We start from the raw sequence: 20,819 nt of genomic DNA, 5'->3' as shown, positions 1-20,819 counted from the left end.
CTAATCCCATTCAAATTCAGTTTCCTTTGGAGATCGTAGACACAATCGGTTTTAGAATTCACCACGGAATTCTATTACCACAGAATAAATAGAATAATAATAATACCTACTATTATTAAGACTGGGTATACGCCGTCCGTAAAATAAACTTTATTTCTTCTAGATAACACCTTTACTTTTAAATAACTTGATGATAACATTTTATACCTTACATTTAGTACATTATAAATCAATTGAATTGATATGTTCGTATATTTAAGAGCTGACGTATTCTGATTTGAAGGAGCTGATATAGTTAAGGATAAGGATAAGGATAAGAATAGTAGCAATCTCATTTGGTATTTAATCCTTACTAATATTATAAATCCGAAAGTAACTCTGTCTGTCTGTCTGTCTGGTTGTCTCTTCTTCACGCCTAAACCACTAAACCGATTTTAATGAAAATTTGTACAAAGATAGTCTTAGACCCGAGAAAGGACATAGGATAGTTTTTATCCCGGAAATCCCACGGGAATTAGGGATGGCGATCTAAGATCGATTAATCAGAGAATCGATCTTTTAGACCAAAACAATCGATTATTTTCATATCATAATCGATTATATGTCATATTATTTTCTTTTAAACGCGGGCGAAGCCGCGGGCAAAAACTAGTACATAATATGTTTATGTACAGCCGTAACTATTTACTATAGGAGTAGGTGGACTGCACTTTTCTTCCTTCAATTTAAAAAAAAATATGTACAAATGAATGGTGTGGGTATTTGTATACCTATTCGTCTTTATGTCCATGGCACCCACAGGAAAAGTCATAGTGCTGTTGTAGCGTGTGGTTGTAGTTCTATATATAGGCGCAATTTATTATTCTTATTGAATGACTTACAAAAATGTGCGAAAAGAAACTCTCCAGACTTTTTCGATTGAAAAAACACGAGTAAGTACTTCCAAATATTCACGCGTCTCAGTAAACATTGCAAAGAAAGCTCTCGTTACGAAAACATGTTGACAAACGAAATGTAATTACGATTAGGTATCACCCGGCCTTTGTGTCGGAATTATATTTACACTCGACGTGTATTTACACACGATTAGGTTTCGACTTTTTTGGAGACGAATCGTCTGAAAAGGTTTAAACAGGTCGTTTAACACACATTGTAAAAAATAACGTTCAAAATAGGTATATGATAGATGTGTGCTCTGAAATAGCTACGTTGAGTTATTATTTTTAAATGATACTCATAATTTTTATTCTTTGTAAAAAATATGAGTTACAAAGGAGAATGCCCATTCTTGGTACTGGTTTTTCTTCTGCGTCAAAATGAAAGTAATATTAAAATTATTTATTGTTTTTTTTACGTCGTTTGTCCATCAGAATTTTTGTTTTGAACAGGGGATTCCATTTAAGATAAAATAAGACGATATGTTGATTGTTGTTCTTAAAAAATTAAATGGTGGATTAGGGATGCGATCTGAGATCGATTAATCGAAGAATCGATCTTTTGGGCCCAAAAAATCGATTATTTTAATCGATCTGCTGTAATGGATCGATTCAGTGAATCGATCCTTCACCCTAGAAAATCGAAAGTCGATCTTTTCGAAGTTGGTTAATGTGTTATAGACATTTTTTGCTGACGGATAGGTACTTGTTTGCTCCTGATGACCTTTTTTTTTTTCGAATCGATTCAAGAATCGATCTTTTTCGGAAAGAATCGCCATCCCTATGGCGGATTTTAAACCCTGAATTCAATAAGTTCCATTAGTGTTGTGACTAAGCAAATAATTTCATTACAATCGATAATTGTTTATAAAGTGACAATTTGATGGCAAGGGTACCCAATTTTTGCTTTAATCGATTTTTCGTATTGCAATGGTCAAATCGCGTGTTGTTGATTGGTTCTCGTAAGAATAATTTCAAATGCATTTGCAATAATAAAAATCTTTATTTTTATAATAAATTATTTTATTTCATTTCGAAGGCATGCGAGTGACTTAAGAGTATGGATGCTTACACAGAGATGGCGCTGCAATAGAACATCGTTCGTAATGAACGATATATTTATATTTTCTTGTTATTTTACATCGATGTTAAAACATAACATACAACACATAAAACAAACAATTTATAAACATTAAAACATCGATGTTGTTTTAACATCGATGTTTATGAACGAACTTCGATGTTTTAAAACATCGATGTATCGTTGCATCCCTACTTGCGCAATATGACATTATCGGTGCCCGGCCGCCATTGTCTATTTTGTTGTGTCGATCGAGTTTTACTCTCCACCGAAATAAACTGTAAAGTACTGTGCTCATTTATATTATTGGGAACGTGTACTTCTTGTTGAATTGAATATACCCTAAAAATGTCAAACACATTGAGTGAGGTGTCGCTGATAAGAACATTCGACCGGCGGAACCGGTGTATCAATTGTTCTTTTTTGATACCTAGAAACCAACGAAGGCATCCTTTGGAACAAGCGCCTAGTTCAATAATCAACATATTGCAGTCATGGATAACTCCTACACAGGTGAGCTTAATTTATTTGACTCTTATGAACGGGCATCACCTACCTGACACATTCTATTTTTTCTTTCTATTAATTCCTGAATGAGGAAAAATATGAAGTATGTATTATTTTTAAAAAGAAGGGATGGCCCCTTAGCGTATCTTATGTATTATGGTATCCAAAAAATACCTCGCGTAACAGGTACTAAGCTAATTATTATTTTATACAGAATAGTTCCAAATAAGTAACAGATTGTGATATATATTTTTTTATTTCAGCTGTCCCCAGGAAGCATTATTTGTACTGAGTGTTCTGAACTTCTCACAAATCAAGCACAAGAGAAACAGTTTTAACTTTGCCTGCCTTTGGACATAGGAGTGTCTGCTTTCCTTGTGGAAATTCTATTTTAAGAGCACGTAGGACATACTCTGTACAAGATCGTCAAGAAAGGAACATTTTACTGAGATTGGTTCCGCTACATCTGGTAAATAATTCAACTCATTAACAATATGCTTATGCAGCTTGAAATAATACTTATTATTGTATTTATACATTATATACATTTTAGGTTTCAAGAATGACACGTGTGTGTGCTGCTTGTTGGAGGTCAGCTACAAGAGAAGTGCAACGGCAACAGCAGCATGACTCCAATCGCCCTCACCTGGAAGATCTTGTGCTGAGTGGAAATAGTATTCCAGATCCACCTCCTCTTCCACCACTGAGACCACATATAGTACCAGAAGTTACACCAAAAGTCACATCATCAGTATATAGACGTGCTGCTAATACATCTGGTCACTGTATTTTTGTGAATTGTTTTGAACCTGAACGACTACTTATACCATCTTCTTTAAAGGAACTATTACTATATAAAAATAAGTTCTATGTCCCAGCTGGTGCGCGTGTCTGCCAGCACCACCTAGATAATGGTCCTTGGCATGAATTAACCTCCCAGTTAAGAGATTTCACTGGTAGGCAATTTGACAATATTTTAAATATGATGCAACGAGCAAACAGTCATACATTAGATTTTTCTAATATTTCAACGATGCCGACTCATTTATGCAATTATTGGCTGGGTATGAACTCGGGTCAGTTTCATGAATTATTAAACTGTGTGCCAAATCTAGCAGAAGAAGTACCAAATGCTATCATAGCTTTGTGTATTTATCTAGTCAAGCTGCGAACTGGTGACAGCAATGAAAGATTGGCCACTCTTTTTAAAAAACCACGGTCTACATTAGAACGATTGATGACAAATGTCAGAAATTGTTTAGTAAATAATTTTGTCCCCTTGTATTTGGGATTCAATCATATGACTGTAGAAGATGTTGCTTTTAGAAATAGGATTATTCCTGAAGGAATTTTTGGTAACCCTGAAATGCCACCACATATTAAACCTGCAATAGTAATTTGTGATGCTACTTATGTATTTCTCCAAAGTAGTTCTAATTATTTATTTCAAAAGGAAACATATAGTCTCCAAAAACTAGACAATTTAGTGAAACCATTTATGATAGTGTGTTGTGATGGTTACATTGTAGAATGTCTGGGTCCATACAAAGCCACTAGTAATGATGCATCAATAACTAGTCTAAACTTAAGAAATGAGGAATCTTGTTTAAGATCATTTTTTAGAAGAGGTGATGTTTTTATTGTTGATAAAGGTTTTCGAGATGTCATAAATGAACTCCAAGGACATGGATTTGTCACATATATGCCTGAGTCTCTTCTTGAAAATGAGCGCCAATTAACAACCGAGCAGGCAAACCGTTCTCGTTTAGTAACCATGTGTCGCTGGGTTATAGAAGTTGTGAATGGTAGGGTAAAAAGAGATTTCAGATTATTTCGTCACGTTTTTAATAATAGAGCTGCTATGCACCTCAAGGACGATTTTAGAATTTCTTGTGCCTTATTAAATAAGTTCCATATTGTCATAGATAATCCACCGGAGGCTTTAGAATATGTTACAATTGCTAAAAGTAGACTTTCACTTGTCAACCATTTGGCAACATATGTAGAGCAAGAAAATATTAATAGAAGGAGAGTATGCTTCCAAACAATCGATAGTAACAATCCTCATTTAGATAGATTTCCACGACTCACAATATCTGATTTAAAGAGGTTGGCCCTAGGTACTTATCAAATGAAGCAGGCCCGTTCCTACTACGGGGAACATGTGCGACAATCTGGAATGTATTCTGTCGAAATTAATAATGAATTAGATGATGATGTTCCTCTCGTCTTGGGTTTAAATAACTATCTATTGAGAGGTAGAATTAAATCCCGACATGTGAACAGTCGCACATATTACACATATTTATTATTAAGTAAAGACGATGCTGTAGCAAACACCCTAGATGCTATAGTAGGTTACTATTGCAGTTGTCTCGTTGGTAAACGAACCGTTGGTTGTTGCGCACACGTAATGACTGTGGTATGGTTTCTAAGTTGGGCTCGCTTTAATGACTTTGATGCTCCAGCACCATATTTAGATAATTTTTTCGATGAGTGTGAGTACGATGAATAAAATCATCATCTTTAATTGTGTTATAATGAAACAGTTGTACTTGTGTGTGTTGTACCAAAACTGTAACTGGGTCCAATAAAACAATTCCATGAAAACATTTGTGTTTTTTTTCCACTGAATCTCTTTAAGCTGTTGTTTATTTGTATTTACATATATTTTTCACGTTTACATATATTTTTTACATTATGCAGCAACATGCTTAGGTTATTTTAGGTTTCTTACCTATTACCATTAAAAGTAAATAGAATATGTTAATCGAACTGCATTATGGGTACCTACTATTAGTTAAAACCGTTCATCAAACGATCTACCTTAACCAATAAGTCGGGTAATTTCGATTTTGAGGTTATGTTACATTTCGGCAAATAACTTCAGAACCCGGGTGCTGATCTAAAAAATAATTATTGGGGATAGTAACTGGTTAATTATACATTGTCCACAACAAGTTTCAATTTGATGCAATTCTGGACGGCGGTCCATACATTCATGGGCATTGTCCTTTTATTTCGCCAGTTCGTCATCAAAGAAATACTTCTAAAACAGTTTTTAAGGATTTCGGTAAACACTTCATAATAATTCTGTAAAAAGTATATGAATTAATTAAAAGCCATCAGATAGAATAGTGCCTGCCTGCAACCCATTTATGGCCCACTACTGAGCACGGGTCTCTCCTCACAAGTGGAGAAGGCCTGGAGCATACTCCACCACGCTGCTCCAATGCGGATTGGTGGAGACAGGTTAGTGGCCAACCCGTTTGTCGGATGTTTTCAAACCGCCCGAAAGGCCTCCGACAAGGTTTAACGACTGCCATCTATCGACAACAACCGGGACCGACGGCTTAACGTGCCCTCCGAAGCACGGATAGAATAGTACTTACAACAAAGTTAAATCCTTACTAATATTATAAATCCGAAAGTAACTCTGTCTGTCTGTCTGTCTGTCTGGTTGTCTCTTCTTCAAGCCTAAACCACTGAACCGATTTAATGAAATTTTGTACAAAGATAGTCTGAGACCCGAGAAAGGACATAGGATAGTTTTTATCCCGGAAATCCCACGGGAACTAGGGATGGCGATCTAAGATAGATTAATCGGAGAATCGATCTTTCGGACCCAAAACATCGATTATTTTAATCGATATTAGTAAGGATTGAATCGTGAACTATGCACTTGATCAAGTGATGATCTTTAGCAAAGTTGAAGGTACGAATTTTCAGTTTTATGTATGTTAGTATGTTATATTTATTAACGCGCGCGAAGCCGCGGGCAATAACTAGTAGTTTTATAAAAGTATTGGCAACTATTCTGTTTTTTGGTAATTTACAAAGTGATAAAAATATGAGTTAAAATTAAGTTATATTAGTAAAAAAATACGTAATTCAATTTTCTCCTCATTTTTTCTTTCATGTATTCTTTTTTGTTGACCCAAATACCGGCTTAAATACCAAAATAGAAAGTGTGTAGGTATAGTAGCAGCCCATTTAATTTCCTTAACTTCATACTTATAACTAAATTTGTAAAAATGAAGCTTACATAATTATATTCTCATGAGTAAAACAAGAATAAGCTAGTTAGCATCATAATAATATTCTTACAAGAGGCAAGAAAATATGTAGGCGAAAAATGGAATAATTTTCTTACGCGAGATGTAGAAATTAACATTTAGAAGATTAATGGTATACAATAAAAATCAAGTTTAATTGCTAGCTTAATTTATTTTAATACAAGTTTTTATGTAGGTAATTCTTACTACACTAGCTCTGCCCATGGCTCCTCTCGCCTGGACTAAGTACAATTTGTATATTGGTACTTTTACTCGCACATTACAAACACAGCTTAGACTTAATTTTTTTTCTTTTCTTCCAACATGTAACTGCTAATACCCGTAACCAAATAATATATGAAATATGCTCATCATTGAAATTTAATCTACATGAAGTCGATCACACTGTAGGTAGGTCACACTCGGATCACACTCGGAAGACCGTTACCACACCCTTCAAACTAGAACACAGAAGCGCAAACATAGCTACAACAAGCTAAAAATAGGCAATATGTGCCTATTTTAGTTTCGTTTGCTTAAGGTAGGTGCGCTAATGTAGAGCTATACCCTAATTAGTAACATGAACTAGGTAAATATTTTGATTGTAATGTATGCACAAACATTTGTTTTTATACAACAGTATATTTTGTGAATGCTGTTTTTCCAGATCGTGAAATGCTGGACTATAATGTCTACGGTGCACGATCAAATCAATCAATCAAAATCAATTCTTTCTTACGTTAACTTATATTAACTTGCTTTTTCGAAAAAAATATTTAAACATACAATTTTAGATTCTTGAAAAGCTTGTTATTAAACATGAACCTATTTAATTTTTATTTTATTAACTGATCTGGAATAGAGTTTATTTAAAAAATTATTCAAGATCTTAGATTCTAAGCCTTAAAGTAATTACACAGCCACGGGGGACAGATGTTAATTTGAAAGGGTAATATAATACTCGTAAGCCCGATATTATCATAGTTTCATAATTGTAGCCCAAATATATATATTTTTGTTTTTATGCTTTGCTTCCAATAGCTAACCTCTCTACCACGCTACTCCAATATGTATTTCATGGAATTACCTGTTAGTGTCCAATCAATCAAACCAAGTTTAACACTTGCTCTTTAGTTATAACTACCGAGACCTATAGCTTAACGGGCTTTCCGAAGCATGGAAACACGGATGAAACTTGACCAATTTGACCAATTTGATCACTTATGTAACTGTCGACCACTTCCGAAATTCGCATGAAAACCACTAGCGATCGCCTATCTAATTGCCGACCATGACCGACGTTTCTTAACTTTATAGCTCCGTTATGATGTTCACAAGTAAAGGCTAAGCGTTCTCGCCTCTAGAACCTATAAATAAAGAACCATAAAAATATTCACACCGGATCAGGCACGGCTCGCCGGACACGATAAATTTCACGCGAACAATAACAAGGGTCCGATTATTTTGCGGATCGTTTGTCATGATAATATGAACAAATATTTCATTTCACCCGTCGTATTTACATAGTAAATATGAATATATGGGAATGTTCTACGAACCGTGAAAGTTTACAAAATGTTTGGCATGTCACTCAAAGTGAAGTTTGTCTTTACAAATCTAAATTTTGAATCTGGATTCATACGAATAGACCGACAGTGACGAGTATTCGTTAAGGTGGTCACGAAAGTGGTAAGACCCTTTGTGGTACCTATTTCTACCGAATAACAGCAGTGTTAAGCGCTGTTGTATTCTGGTTTGAAGGGAGTGGTAAGGGAGACATACTTTGCCGAGACGTTCTAGTTTTGTCCTCAAGGGTAGCGGCGCATCTGTGGCCGACATCAGGTAGGAATGTAATAGGGGTTGATGACAGATATCCATGGGTGACAGTAGGCAATTACCATCAGGTGTACTTTATGCTCGTCTGCTACTCCTATATTATCAAAAGTACTCTTTTATATTTTCATTACACATTATAGAATCGTTTCAGTAATTCAACATAATATTTTACATAAAAATATGTTATAATAAGCACTTATACTCTTTAAAAATATCGTCGTCATAGTCATAAAAACCCCGACGTCCTAAAGAAGAACTTTTTGCCATTTCACCTTACTTTCATTTTCACTCGGATCGTATCTTACGATTGAAGAATTTGCCGCGTTTTTTCATATCCTACCATTTTTATTGCTTGCGATTCCCCTTACACGTTTACGGGAAAATGCAAGCAATAAAAATAGCAGAATGTGAAGCAGCATTTCTAAAGCATAAGTGAGTTGAAGATATCTATCTATCAACCTGTACCTTTGGATTGGATGTACCTGTATCTTTGGATCTAGGATTCTAGATACGCACTAGTAGCATTAACAACTAAACTTTTATTATAACTTCACTGTTATTATAAGTAAATTTTATATTATTTAAATGTTTATTTGATATAAAAATGCTGGTTACGATTTTTAATTTACACAAAGTAAAGAAACCCAAAAAAACAAGATAAATAGTTCTTTCTCGGTTCTTATATTCACGGCTTTTCTTACTTTGTCAAAGAAACAATATTTTATTCATTTTATTAAACAGTGCTTTTAAAAAAATACCCTTATTCTCAAAACATACATTAAAATATTATGATAATGTAATATAAGCAGGCTCCAGCGCGTAATTTCTACACGACTTCATATTGGGGATGCCTACGCGTGTCTCATTTCCAAAATTTCCCAACCCTTCAAACCCTTTCAATTAGTATGACCTGAATTTCATATAGAAATAGGATATTTTATTTGCTAAATTTATGAAATAAATTTTACCTTGACTTCTTACTTACTGTACATATTTATTTCGACTTTTAGGCTTACAGAACACTATTATTATTAAAAGGCTCTATTTACTGAACGTAATTAGACAGACACTTGAAATTTTACAGAGTATCTGTAATGGTGGGCGCTATAACAACAAATTCTAAAAATAAAATAGCTTGAAAATAAATGGGCTTCGCCATACTACTGTTTTTTGATGTTTTTCGCTTTATCTTTTGAACCGTAATAGGTAAACAATTAAAATTCTCAATAACAAATACTGATTAATTGCTACTTTAAAAATATTTATAGCCTTCTTTAATGGTGCTGATAAACCTGAAGAAAAATTCTCGATGGAGGAGTTTCCAAGTTCAATAAAACTTACATAAGGTTCATCACCATCAACCCATTACTGTCCCACTGCTGGGCACGGGTTTCCTCTCAGAAAGAGAAGGATGTGGCCATAGTCCACCGCGCTGGCCAAGAGCGTTTTGGTAGACTTCACATAATTTTTGAAAAACAAAGGTGCGTGGGATTGAAACCTCGGGATTTGAACCTCGGACCCCTCGATCGAGAAGCCGAGTTTCTTAACCACTAGGCTATCACTGCATAAGGTCCATCTATCTTCAATTAAACTATGGTCAACACTAATATTCTAGTCTCGTGTTAGAACTCGTGCCTACTTTTTTCTCCAAATTCAATTAAAGTTAGAAGAAACAGCTGTCCATAACGATTGAAATTCGAGCCAAGGCGTCTGGGAAAAGACGTCTAGACTAGAAATAATTGCGTTTAGATCTAGATATCTAGTCACGAACGCTCGATTCCCATTCAGCTGGAAATAGGTCAGTGGCAAGCACACCTGAAGACGTAACAGTCTTCACGGGACTTGACTTTACGCTTAAATATTTATGAATAAAGAAGTTCATTCTTATCTATTTTAAGAGTAAATAAGATGTTTTATAGGAAGATTTCTTGCCTTTGTGTATTATAGTCAATTTTAAATTTCAATAATCTGGCATCAAATGGTGGTGGATTCAAAGAAAGTGTTTCGTTATGAAGAAGCGATAAAAAATCTCCATAACGTATAACGTTAGAAGTTGCTGTAAAAGCTATGCAAATAGTGTTAAGAGCTGATATTTATAAAGCAATGTAAAAAATAGAAATATATAATCTTATATATAAAATTCTCGTGTCACAGTGTTATTTACCGTACTCCTCCGAAACGGCTTTACCGATTTTCACCAATTTTTATATGCATATTCAGTAGGTCTAAGAAACGACTACTATGTATTTTTCATACTCCTATGTGATAAGGGTTGTTCACACTTAACATTTTTTTTTTATATGGCAACACAACGTTTGCGGGGTCAGCTAGTAAACTGTATATTTAAGTACAAAATTACTCGTATATTCCTATTCTTATAACTTAAATATATTTTAACAATATGAATGATTCATTATTCTTTATTTCTATAGACATTTCTAGAATACTATTCTGAGAAATAGAACTTCTATAGATCATATTAAAAGACACGCTCCAATTATATTTAAATATTTTAATGTCTCCCGAATCTGCAATTGTAATGTCTGTTATTAAAAAACTAACTCACTAATTAGCAGGAAAGTTTGAAAAAGGTCGTCCTAACGAATCACGTTCAGAGAATTTAAATAATGTCATGAAAGTTTCTTTTGATAACAAGTTTAGAACGAAAATGCATTAGATTTAAAATGTCACCTTTACTGTTATAAAAAGGTTAACGAATAAAAGATAGATAAATTGTTAATCCTTTTTATTACGCCGTTATAAGCGTCATTTATGTGTACTGAATGATTTTTTTTCGTAGGAATATAAGTAATTTTATTTATCTATTAAATTTCGTTCTTAAACCTAGCTTTAAATATGGCTAACATTTGAATTAAAAGGTCGTGTACCCTAATTACAGGTGAACACGGCATTCAGAGTATTGACGCTCTAATAAATTATATAGAAATAAGATTAAAATTTATAGTCCGCGCCAAACTGCTCGTCCGCTCTGAAGTTGTTGCGAGCAGGTGTAGTCTTACAATTTGCTATAGCGACGCGATTCATTTCTATATTCAGAGCGGACTAGCAGTTTTACGCGGACTATACCTACATAAAATACGATAATGAATTTCAGTAATTGCAGTGTCAATGTAGTAGGTACTGGGAATAACACTTTATACTTACATAACTAATTATTGTTTAAATAAGTTTGTACAAGTTATCTTCAAATGAAATTATTAAAAGGTTTGTTTTCTTTTCAGGCAGGCTTCATTTGCGGCAGTCATACAAGGTAAAGTCAGATTAGTAGGAGCCAGGAGATTAGTAGGCATCCGTGCGCAATAGACTTTTAAATTTCCGATGAAATTAGAGATTTCGCCCTTTTTGGTACGACCATTTTTACTCTGTTATAAAATATAAAATATATAAAAAAAAAATTGACGATACCTTTATGTCTATGAAAATGTTATTGAAATTATAAGTAACAATTAATTTTATTCTATACGTAACTTTTTATAAATGGAAGTAGAAAGCAAGGATGCTGTCTAATTGCTGGTAAGCTGCTACTGTCGCCCATATGTAATCAATCCTAGATAAGATTAGAGTCCTATCTGAGGTCGACCATATATAAAATAATGGTATAATGTAATACAGTGATGAATCTCTTTATTATTTATCTTACCAGAAGTATTGTTGTCTACAATTATTTTCATTGAACGTACAAATGAAAAGATGAATTATTGTTACTTTATAACACTCTATTTTCTTACTTCATCTACGTCTCGCTACAATTATCGTCTATTTAGATCACGTCTTTGTTTAAAGAGAACTTAGAAGAATATTTTACTCATTTTATACTCTTGTATGTTATGCGTCCACAAAGTACTTGCGAGCAAGCCTCGCTTACTAAACTTCCTCAAAGAACCGAGAGTATAGAGTTAGTTAGAAAATTAAACTATAAAATTGTATTAAGCACACTTGACTTCCCTTTGTATACTAATTAACGAACCCTCAAGATAAAATCAGGTATTTGCAAGCTTGTGCCTTCCCACTTTAAAAGCAATTAAGTGCCTGCTTAAGTGCTGTTATAAAATATACCTCTATCTAGAGGTGTATTTTATACGAGCGCTAGCAATGTTATATAGTAAGTAAATAGACGTACTATATAACATGTTTATTATATATTTGAAGGTGGTAGAACCCTTTGTGGTTCGACTCCGGCGGCACCACCGCTACACCTATTTCTACCTAATAACAGCAGTGTTAGGCGCTGCTGTGTTCCGGTTTGAAGGGTGTGGTAAGGGAGACATACTTTTCCGAGGCGTTACAGCTTAGTCCTCAGGGGTAGCGGCGCATCTGTGGCCGACCTCAGGTAGGAATATCTAATCCTATCTGGGGTTGATTACAGATGTCCATGGGCGGCAGTAGCCACTTACCATCAGATGGACTGCATGCTCGTCTGCTACTCCTATATTATAAAAAAAAAAATATCAATGTTATTGTGCTAGTTATTAGGGGTCGTGTTGCGCTTTGAAGAATGTAGTAAGCGATACATACTTATCCGGGGTGTTCCAGCTTACTTTTCAGAGGTAGAAACCCATCTGTTTGATCTCAGATATCCACTTGCCATCAAATGGACTGCATGCTCGTCAGCTATTTCTACATTATTAAGATTATTTTCAGAAGCTGTCAAATGATAACCATAGTTATCAAATTTAAAAAAGAAATAAATTTACTGGAAATTAATCACGGAAATGCGTTTTTTGAGCGACCTGCATGTTTGTTTACTACTGCAATGGTCAGAAGTCAGAAAAAAATATAAGACTACTCTATACAGAACTCGTCGTGTAAATATTTTATCTTGCCGCACTCTTCAAACAAGAGCACAGCTGCGCTGTATGACATGGATCCATCATAAAATTAAAAAGCAAAGGGCCATATATCTTTTTTACCAAGTCCGTAGATATCTTTTTTACGAAGTTTACGGAGTTTACTGACTTCTCGAACTTTGCAAGCCTCCTCTTATTATAAATTAAGATTTTTCCACAAGGTGAACCGTCAAAGTTTTTTCATAGCTTGCCACAAACTTGATAAAAGACTTCTAAGAATAAGTAATTCAATAATTTACTGGTTCTAACACTGGATTTTACGCTTTAGTTATCTTGTAAAATTAGAATTTTTCGCCACAGCCTTAAGATAATAAAATTAAAATATAATCTCTATCATTCAGAAATAATGGCTACAATTTTCATGATACATTAATCCATGTATCTCTTTATAAATATCCAATACCCAAAAACTAGAATAAAAACAGGTAAAATTTTGGCACTAAATTAGCAAACAGCCAAGCACCTCATCCGAAACTTGTAATCGCAAATCTGATTAAATAGGATTCCAATATATACCACAGTCCATCAAAAATAAGCTGCTACTTTATGCCACTCAAAAGGCCTAAGATTTTATTTGAAAACTGTAGTATTCCTAACGGCTAAAGGCAACACCCAGACCCAGAAACAGAAAACTTAATTCATCATTTAGATATCTGTCTGGCCGGGGATCGAACCCGGGACCCTTTGGACCCACGCGGGTCGTCATTTATAAGTAAATAGAACTAACGGCCTTATTTACTTTACAAAAAAGTCTGCTATAACATATCTGTACTTCATATTTCAGTGACAGGCACACATTTTGATATTCAAAATTATTTATATAATACTCCAATACGAAACCAGGCTTGGTCCCTAAAATAATTTAGTAGGTACCCTACATTTATTTACTTTTCGCAATAAATAAAGGCGGCCGTCGCCAAGGACGAGTCAGACTTGACTTTTCTCAAGTTTTAAGAGAAGTGTCAAGTCCCTATCGTAAAAAGTCCCTATCGTATTTCAGAGACTTTCAAAAATCTTGTTTCATGTTTATTTTGTGTACATTCAAAACACTGTTTCTTTTTCTTATTTGGAACCTCAAGCCAAAAATAATATATTAATAATTATAATTTTGAAATAACGAACGCGCTTACCGTCCTTAATGGAAAGTGTTTCAGTAATCAGTACCCTTACCATGAGTTTTCAAAACATCCCACAATTTTACGTTACGTTTACTCAATCCATTATTCTGTTCCGTTTGCGTTTCCGTGCTCAAGTCTTTTTGCATACCTCACATGTTCGCGAAAAAGAGAGACAAAACATAAAGCAATGGTGCTTAACACATAAACAAATACAACAAATGGGTGTTAATTTAGACATTTAATGTTACGTTACTGACAAAATCCGCTAGGGGCGCTGATTGGAAATTATATGGGCAAATACGTAAACAAATACCAAAACAGTCACACTTTTCAAAACGTAAAAGCTCATGGTAAGGGTACAGAAAAGATAAGAATACTATCTAGGCCATTAGTGCGTTGCTTTCTTTAAGGTCTAAATTGAAACGCCTCGACCTTCTGTCTTCTTACCCTTCAAACCGGAGCGCAGGAACGATGGACGCTGCTGTTGTTGCTGCCAGAAATAGGTGTGGCATTGTTGCTTCTGGATTTGAATCACGGAAAGTTCTATTTACAACCTTTAAGTAGATAAGCCTCTCCAACATATTGGTAGAAAATTTTGCGGATTTGCAGAATCTTAAATAAGTCGTTGATCCATCTTTTTAAGTGCTTGGCAAGGCTTTATTTCACAAAATTTATGAATTCCACTATATCTATGAATAACACAAAAAATACTTAAAATACGAGAGCCAATTATTAAATTATATTCCGCGAACGTTTCTCGATTATTTTTAACTGAGCTTTTTTAATAAAAATGAAAAATAAAAACAAAAAGTGTTTTTGAAATGGCTATCTTGAATCATAACAAATTTAAATAAAACAGTTTATTATTCAAAGCGACGGCAGTATGAAAAGTGATTTTCAAAATAATTGAATCTAATATTATACGAATAATAGCATTCAATTTTTTTATAATATACGAGTAGCAGACGAGCATGCATTCCACCTGATGGTAAGGGGCTACTGCCGCCCATGGACATCCGTAATCAATCCCAGATAGAATTAGATTCCTACCTGAAGTCGGCCACAGATGACTACGCTGAAATGCCTTGAAAAAGTATGTCTCCCTTACCACAGCAGCGCTTAACACTGTTGCTATTAGGCAGAAATAGGTGTGGCGATGGTGTCGCCAGAGTCGAACCATAAAGGGAACCACCTTAACTTTTTTCCCTTAATACTCGTAGCTCCTTATGCAGGATTTATCTAAATAAAATCCAATCGATTATATTTATTTATTTCGGAGTAGATTTATGTATTTACCTGATAAAGGAACATATATGAAGGAATCTTGTTTATAATACTGAGTTATTGTGAATTTCATTAGATACATTTTTGTGATCATTTCGGGTATTGTACTTGATTTATGTATACGTTCAAATACAATTGACTCAAATGAATATATTTATCGAGGACATACATAAAAGAAACGTTTTTTGTAAACGAATCTTGTTTATCATATCTAGTTGGAGTCTTCGAAATAACATTTATTTTCGTGCGATATTTTTTTCGGTTTTCGTGAGTTCCTTTGAGTAACTGGAGTCATTCTTTTATTCTCAATCAATATTCATTCAGTCATTCTTTTATTCTCAATCAATATTTTCCAATTTAAGGTGACCTTCCATTTCAAGTACATTCATATTAAATAGAGGTCTTTTATGAGTAGGTCACTTGATGTAAGAAAATATAAAAATAGAATTAGTAGTCATTGGACTACTAATATAAGTAGTTAGACATTGGTCTAACGCCAGTTATTCGTAAAATCAATGTACTATTATTTTGCCTACCAAGGATCAACTTTTGACAATTTTTGCCTATTACAAATTTTCCCATTCGATTATTGGAAACACCGATTAACTAACTTATTCATCATCAATCTATCCTATGTTTTGCCTACCAAAAATCAAAATTTGTCAATTTTTGCTTTCTAGAAATTTTAGTAACGGCTAATACTGAATGAATTATTTGTTAATATACATACATACTACTACATACTAGACGGTTAATACCTACTACACATACTTGTTATGCAATTAATCGTTGTATAATTAATGTGCGGACATATATCACGTATGGTTCTGTTTCTGGCGTATCGATTATCATTTGCATTAATTATGACCCAGCTTACCGACTGATTGCGCGGAAACTATCATGGCTGTGTAATTACCTTGAAACTATATTAATTGTCTTGCTTAATATTTGATAATGTAGCTTATTGCGTCCTATTTGCATACTTGTCTGGCTGGTCTGATCCACTATGTAACTTAATTACGATTTGGAGATACTAATCGTGCTATTGAAAGCTATCATATCTACCGTAAGGTAGGTTTCCTCTTACTAGGTTTGACGATCGCTATTTGGTATCCAGTGATAACAGTCAGGACCGACGAATACACGTGACCTTAGAAGAACAAGACATGTAATTTAGCTACTAGGTCACGGGGTCATCCACCCATGGATGCAATATAGGTATGATCTTCTTGTTATATTCTTCTTCTTCTTACAAAGGGTAGTCAAATTTACTGAACGAATTATTATAAAAAAAAACTAAAATTGGATTGATAAGACTTAAAACCTATGTTACTCCCACAATTTTGTCGAATCCAACGACACCATGTTGAAATCCATTAAGCCATTTGGGATGTAGGGAGTGCCAAAAACGATACAGAATGTATGCTCTGTATCGTATATATAAGTTCGAAAAACATTACCCTCCGCAGTTGAGTTAAAATGGGTTGCAACCGTGATCACAGGATCGTATTGAATACAAATCTTTTTCGCAGACACCGAATTCTGTATTCTGGTATTTCGCTCGTGTTCTTCTTGAAAATTTCAAAAATATATTCTGTTTCTTGATAATTTCAGATACTGTTCGTTTTCATTAGCGTAATAAGGACCCTTGCTCGTCTTTTAGGACATCGGCCAATATAAAAAGTAGACTATTCCTGATGAAATGGGACGGATGACTGACGCTCTGTTGTAATTTCATTAGTGTAATGTGAACAGTGTTGGTAATAAATTGAAACATCTGGACAAAATACGGAGTAATGGATCTGCTCTATCTAATGATAATGCGTGTAAAGGAACAGAAAACCTAGTGGTTAGACTCAGCGGCTTATTGGAGAGACCAAGGCTGAAAGGTCAATCAATCATCCTAATATAGGGGATGTTTTTTTAATAAGGAGGTATAATGATATGGCCACGATATGATATAGTCTCATCACTCACTTAAACCAATATAACTGTGTTAAAAGCCACGTGCCCGGCAGTGAGTCGAAGACGCCCTATGTTGGCCAAAATAATTTGGTAGGTTAATTGGCCGATTTCCTTTTGCTTTCTTCTGAGCTCTTTTCTACAATTTATGGATGGCTAGAACATAATTTTCAAACTTGTCCACTGCGCATTGATCTTGGATTATATTTAGTACTAGTTTTTGCTCGCGGCTTCGCCCGCGTTTAAATGAAAATAATATGACATACTAACAAACATAAAACTGAAAATTGGTACCTTCATTGGAATGATAGTGGCGCCATCTGGCGAAAATTGGTCGTACCAACTCCGAAACCTTCGTGGGCTCATAGACAACAACTTTTCTAAAGATCATTACTTGATCAAATGCATAGTTTACGATTCAATCCTTACTAATATCGATTACAATATCGAAATATAGATTTTTTGACCCAAAAGATCGATTCTCCGATTAATCGATCTTAGATCGCCATCCTTAGTTCCTGTGGGATTTCCAGGATAAAAACTATCCTATGTCCTTTCTCGGGTCTCAGACTATCTTTGTACAAAATTTCATTAAAATCGGTTCAGTGGTTTAGGCGTGAAGAAGAGACAACCAGACAGACAGACAGACAGAGTTACTTTCGGATTTATAATATTACTAAAGATTTACAAGCCTCTATCTAACCTTTGTGAGATTAATAAAATAATTAAAAATGTCATAACTGTATTAAGAGACAAACTATCATACTCAGAGAGATATAGAGATTAAGAGATAAGAGAAAGGTAAATAAATTACCACAAAGACATAATTTAACCCCAGTGTAAACACATTTTGTGCTCAGCGAAATATTTGCCGAGCGAAGCACGCAGCCTTGATTTTGAGGTCGCAAACGAGGCTTTATATAAGTTACATGTGTCAGATAAAGTGTCTACTCAAAATATTGACGGCTTAAAGCATATACGTTTTACGAGTATATTGGCAGTTTAAACCACATATATGTGCTAAATTATAATTTTATTTACTGAAATTTACAGCTCAATATAAAATTGAATCAATGAGTCATTAATTGGTCAGTTAAAGTTTATGTTCTCATATTTTTTTCTTTGTTTTTTTATTCCAAAAGCAATTTGTTAATGAAATACTAAACAAAAACGAATTTTGTATCGTTTCAGTTTACTAAGTTAAATTTAAGTGTTTTTCTGTTAGCAACAAGTATCTTGATAATCAACGTCCAAGGTTCAAATTCCAGTTAGATTGTTAAAGCATTATCATGGTAATAATGATTGTGAAAGAACATCGTAAGGTAAACTCTAAGTTAACAATACTTCATTAAGATTTCGATGGAAAATGTAATAATTTTGACATAGCGTGGTGAACTGTGATCCAATCTTTTTTGATTAAAGTAGATACCCGAATTTGCAAACGTCAATCCCATGTGCTACTTTCGTTCCAGAAATATTGAAGATATCTAATATTGATGAAAAACATGAACCATTTTTATCTATTACTGGCAGTACATTTTATATACCTTGTCTCAATAAAAATGAAGATAAATATTCTTCCCAGCAACTTTTATCAAACAGATGTAAAGCTAGCAATAACTCATTGTAATTAGATTCATCCTCCTGTTCCTTGATGAATTATTAAGGAGGCATAAAAATGATAATAACTGAGAGGTAACTGGTAAATTGGGAGAATATATTAGCAGTCTAGACGGCTGCTTTGGTAAACGGTTTGCGAAATGTCAGGAGAAAAATATGATTGCACGTTATTAAAATATTCTATATTTACACGTACGCAGGTTATTTTGTACAAAGATAGTATAACGTGTAGGTAAAACTAAAACTGACTTATGAATAGATATCAGTCAGATGTGAATTGCTGGGCACGGATGTCTTCTTAAACTGAGAATTGTTTAGGTCATAGTCTACAGCCCTGGCCAGGTACAAATTGTTAGATTAAAAGCTTATTTTCTTAAACAACTCTACGGTTTCCTCATAATGTTTTCTTTCAATGGTAAATCAAGCGATAAATAAGTTATGCAAATTAAACCTGACGGTGTCTGACACGGCATTTACCTGACATGTTAAATTTCTGTGTGCAAAATGCTTAAATGTGTTCTACATTTATACATATGTACCTGATATTATCTCGTCTTAGCAAAACTGAAGCAATATTGTCTGTCATGCAAATTTTGTACCGTAATATATAGCTAACAACGAGTTCGTTAGTACCTACATGGCTTTCTCTATATTCTGGTGGAATTTGAAATGTACTACAGTCTAGATGAAGTTATCATGTTATATTCGAAATAGTATATCTTGCATATGATATTGCATAGAATCTTGGAATCGCATTCAACATCCGGTGACCTATATACTCGTTCGTCGAGCTACATAATAGTAGTTATTATTGAAACAAAAACCCATTTGTCAAAATTATAGCCTATGTTACTCCCACAATTAAGATTAACCGATACCTCATACGGTAAAATCCGTCAAGCCTAACGTCTGGAAGGCATGTCAAAGAATGAAACACACGTACATAAAATAATTAAATATTCCCCCAGGCAGTCAGATAAAAATAGGGAGTTATTATAAAATTGGCACTATTGAATTCATACGAATGAAACTTCACTTCACTTCAACTGTATTCATTTCATAGATATAGTTTACACTTTACTTTGAATAACATCATTTGATAAAATGTGCAATCCGTGAAATTGTGCCGAGGATTATCGGCATCCAGTATCGAATAGGATTTTCTGGAAAATCATCTCTATTTTAATCCCGTTCAACAAATAGCTATCTGACAAAAATACATTCTTCAATCGAAAGAAGCTTACAATTTTCTTGTGATTCTTTAAGCTTCTGATTTTTTTATAAGGAATTGTAAGCATTACAATGCTACTGATAATTAATTCTAAATACGATTGGAGTTCCACCTGATCAGAGAAAGATACGCTACGACCAAGGCCTAAGTTGGAACGCTTCGTATGTTTCTAAATTACTCTTCACACCGGTATTTCTTCCAATCCGGTACAGATATAATAAAATACATTGTAACTACGAATTTATAAGTCCTCCGTAAACTCCGCAACGCGCTAAGAGGACTCCGGTTGCGTTCCTCTGGAGATCCCGGCGTTCTTTACGCA

The 20,819-nt window shown here is 34.2% G+C and overlaps 1 protein-coding gene and 1 long non-coding RNA gene across 14 annotated transcripts in view; both read left to right on the top strand.

Moving 5' to 3' along the window:
* The window catches only part of Ndae1 (Na[+]-driven anion exchanger 1), a 75,837-nt gene that overhangs the window by 28,712 nt on the left and 26,306 nt on the right, over nucleotides 1-20,819 (top strand). For 11 of the 13 annotated variants that reach the window (XM_073080735.1, XM_073080733.1, XM_073080728.1 and 8 more), the window contains exon 2: nucleotides 11,657-11,685. The exons of 1 other annotated variant lie outside the window; for it this stretch is intronic. The gene's annotated coding sequence lies outside the window, so the exon portion shown is untranslated. The remainder of the gene's footprint in view (nucleotides 1-11,656; nucleotides 11,686-20,819) is intronic. One more of the 13 variants, XM_073080726.1, reaches the window with a different exon arrangement.
* LOC140748042 (uncharacterized) lies at nucleotides 2,848-5,133 on the top strand. The gene is made up of 2 exons (XR_012102918.1): nucleotides 2,848-2,992; nucleotides 3,077-5,133. It is a non-coding gene; the product is annotated as an uncharacterized LOC140748042 (long non-coding RNA).

This window comes from Epargyreus clarus, unplaced genomic scaffold (assembly GCF_041222505.1).
Source record: "Epargyreus clarus isolate Ecla_fem2 unplaced genomic scaffold, WU_Ecla_fem_2.2 ptg000015l, whole genome shotgun sequence".
NCBI lineage: Eukaryota > Metazoa > Arthropoda > Insecta > Lepidoptera > Hesperiidae > Epargyreus > Epargyreus clarus.
The sequence above is the reverse complement of the archived record's forward strand: the minus strand, read 5'-3'. Positions and strand labels throughout refer to the sequence as shown.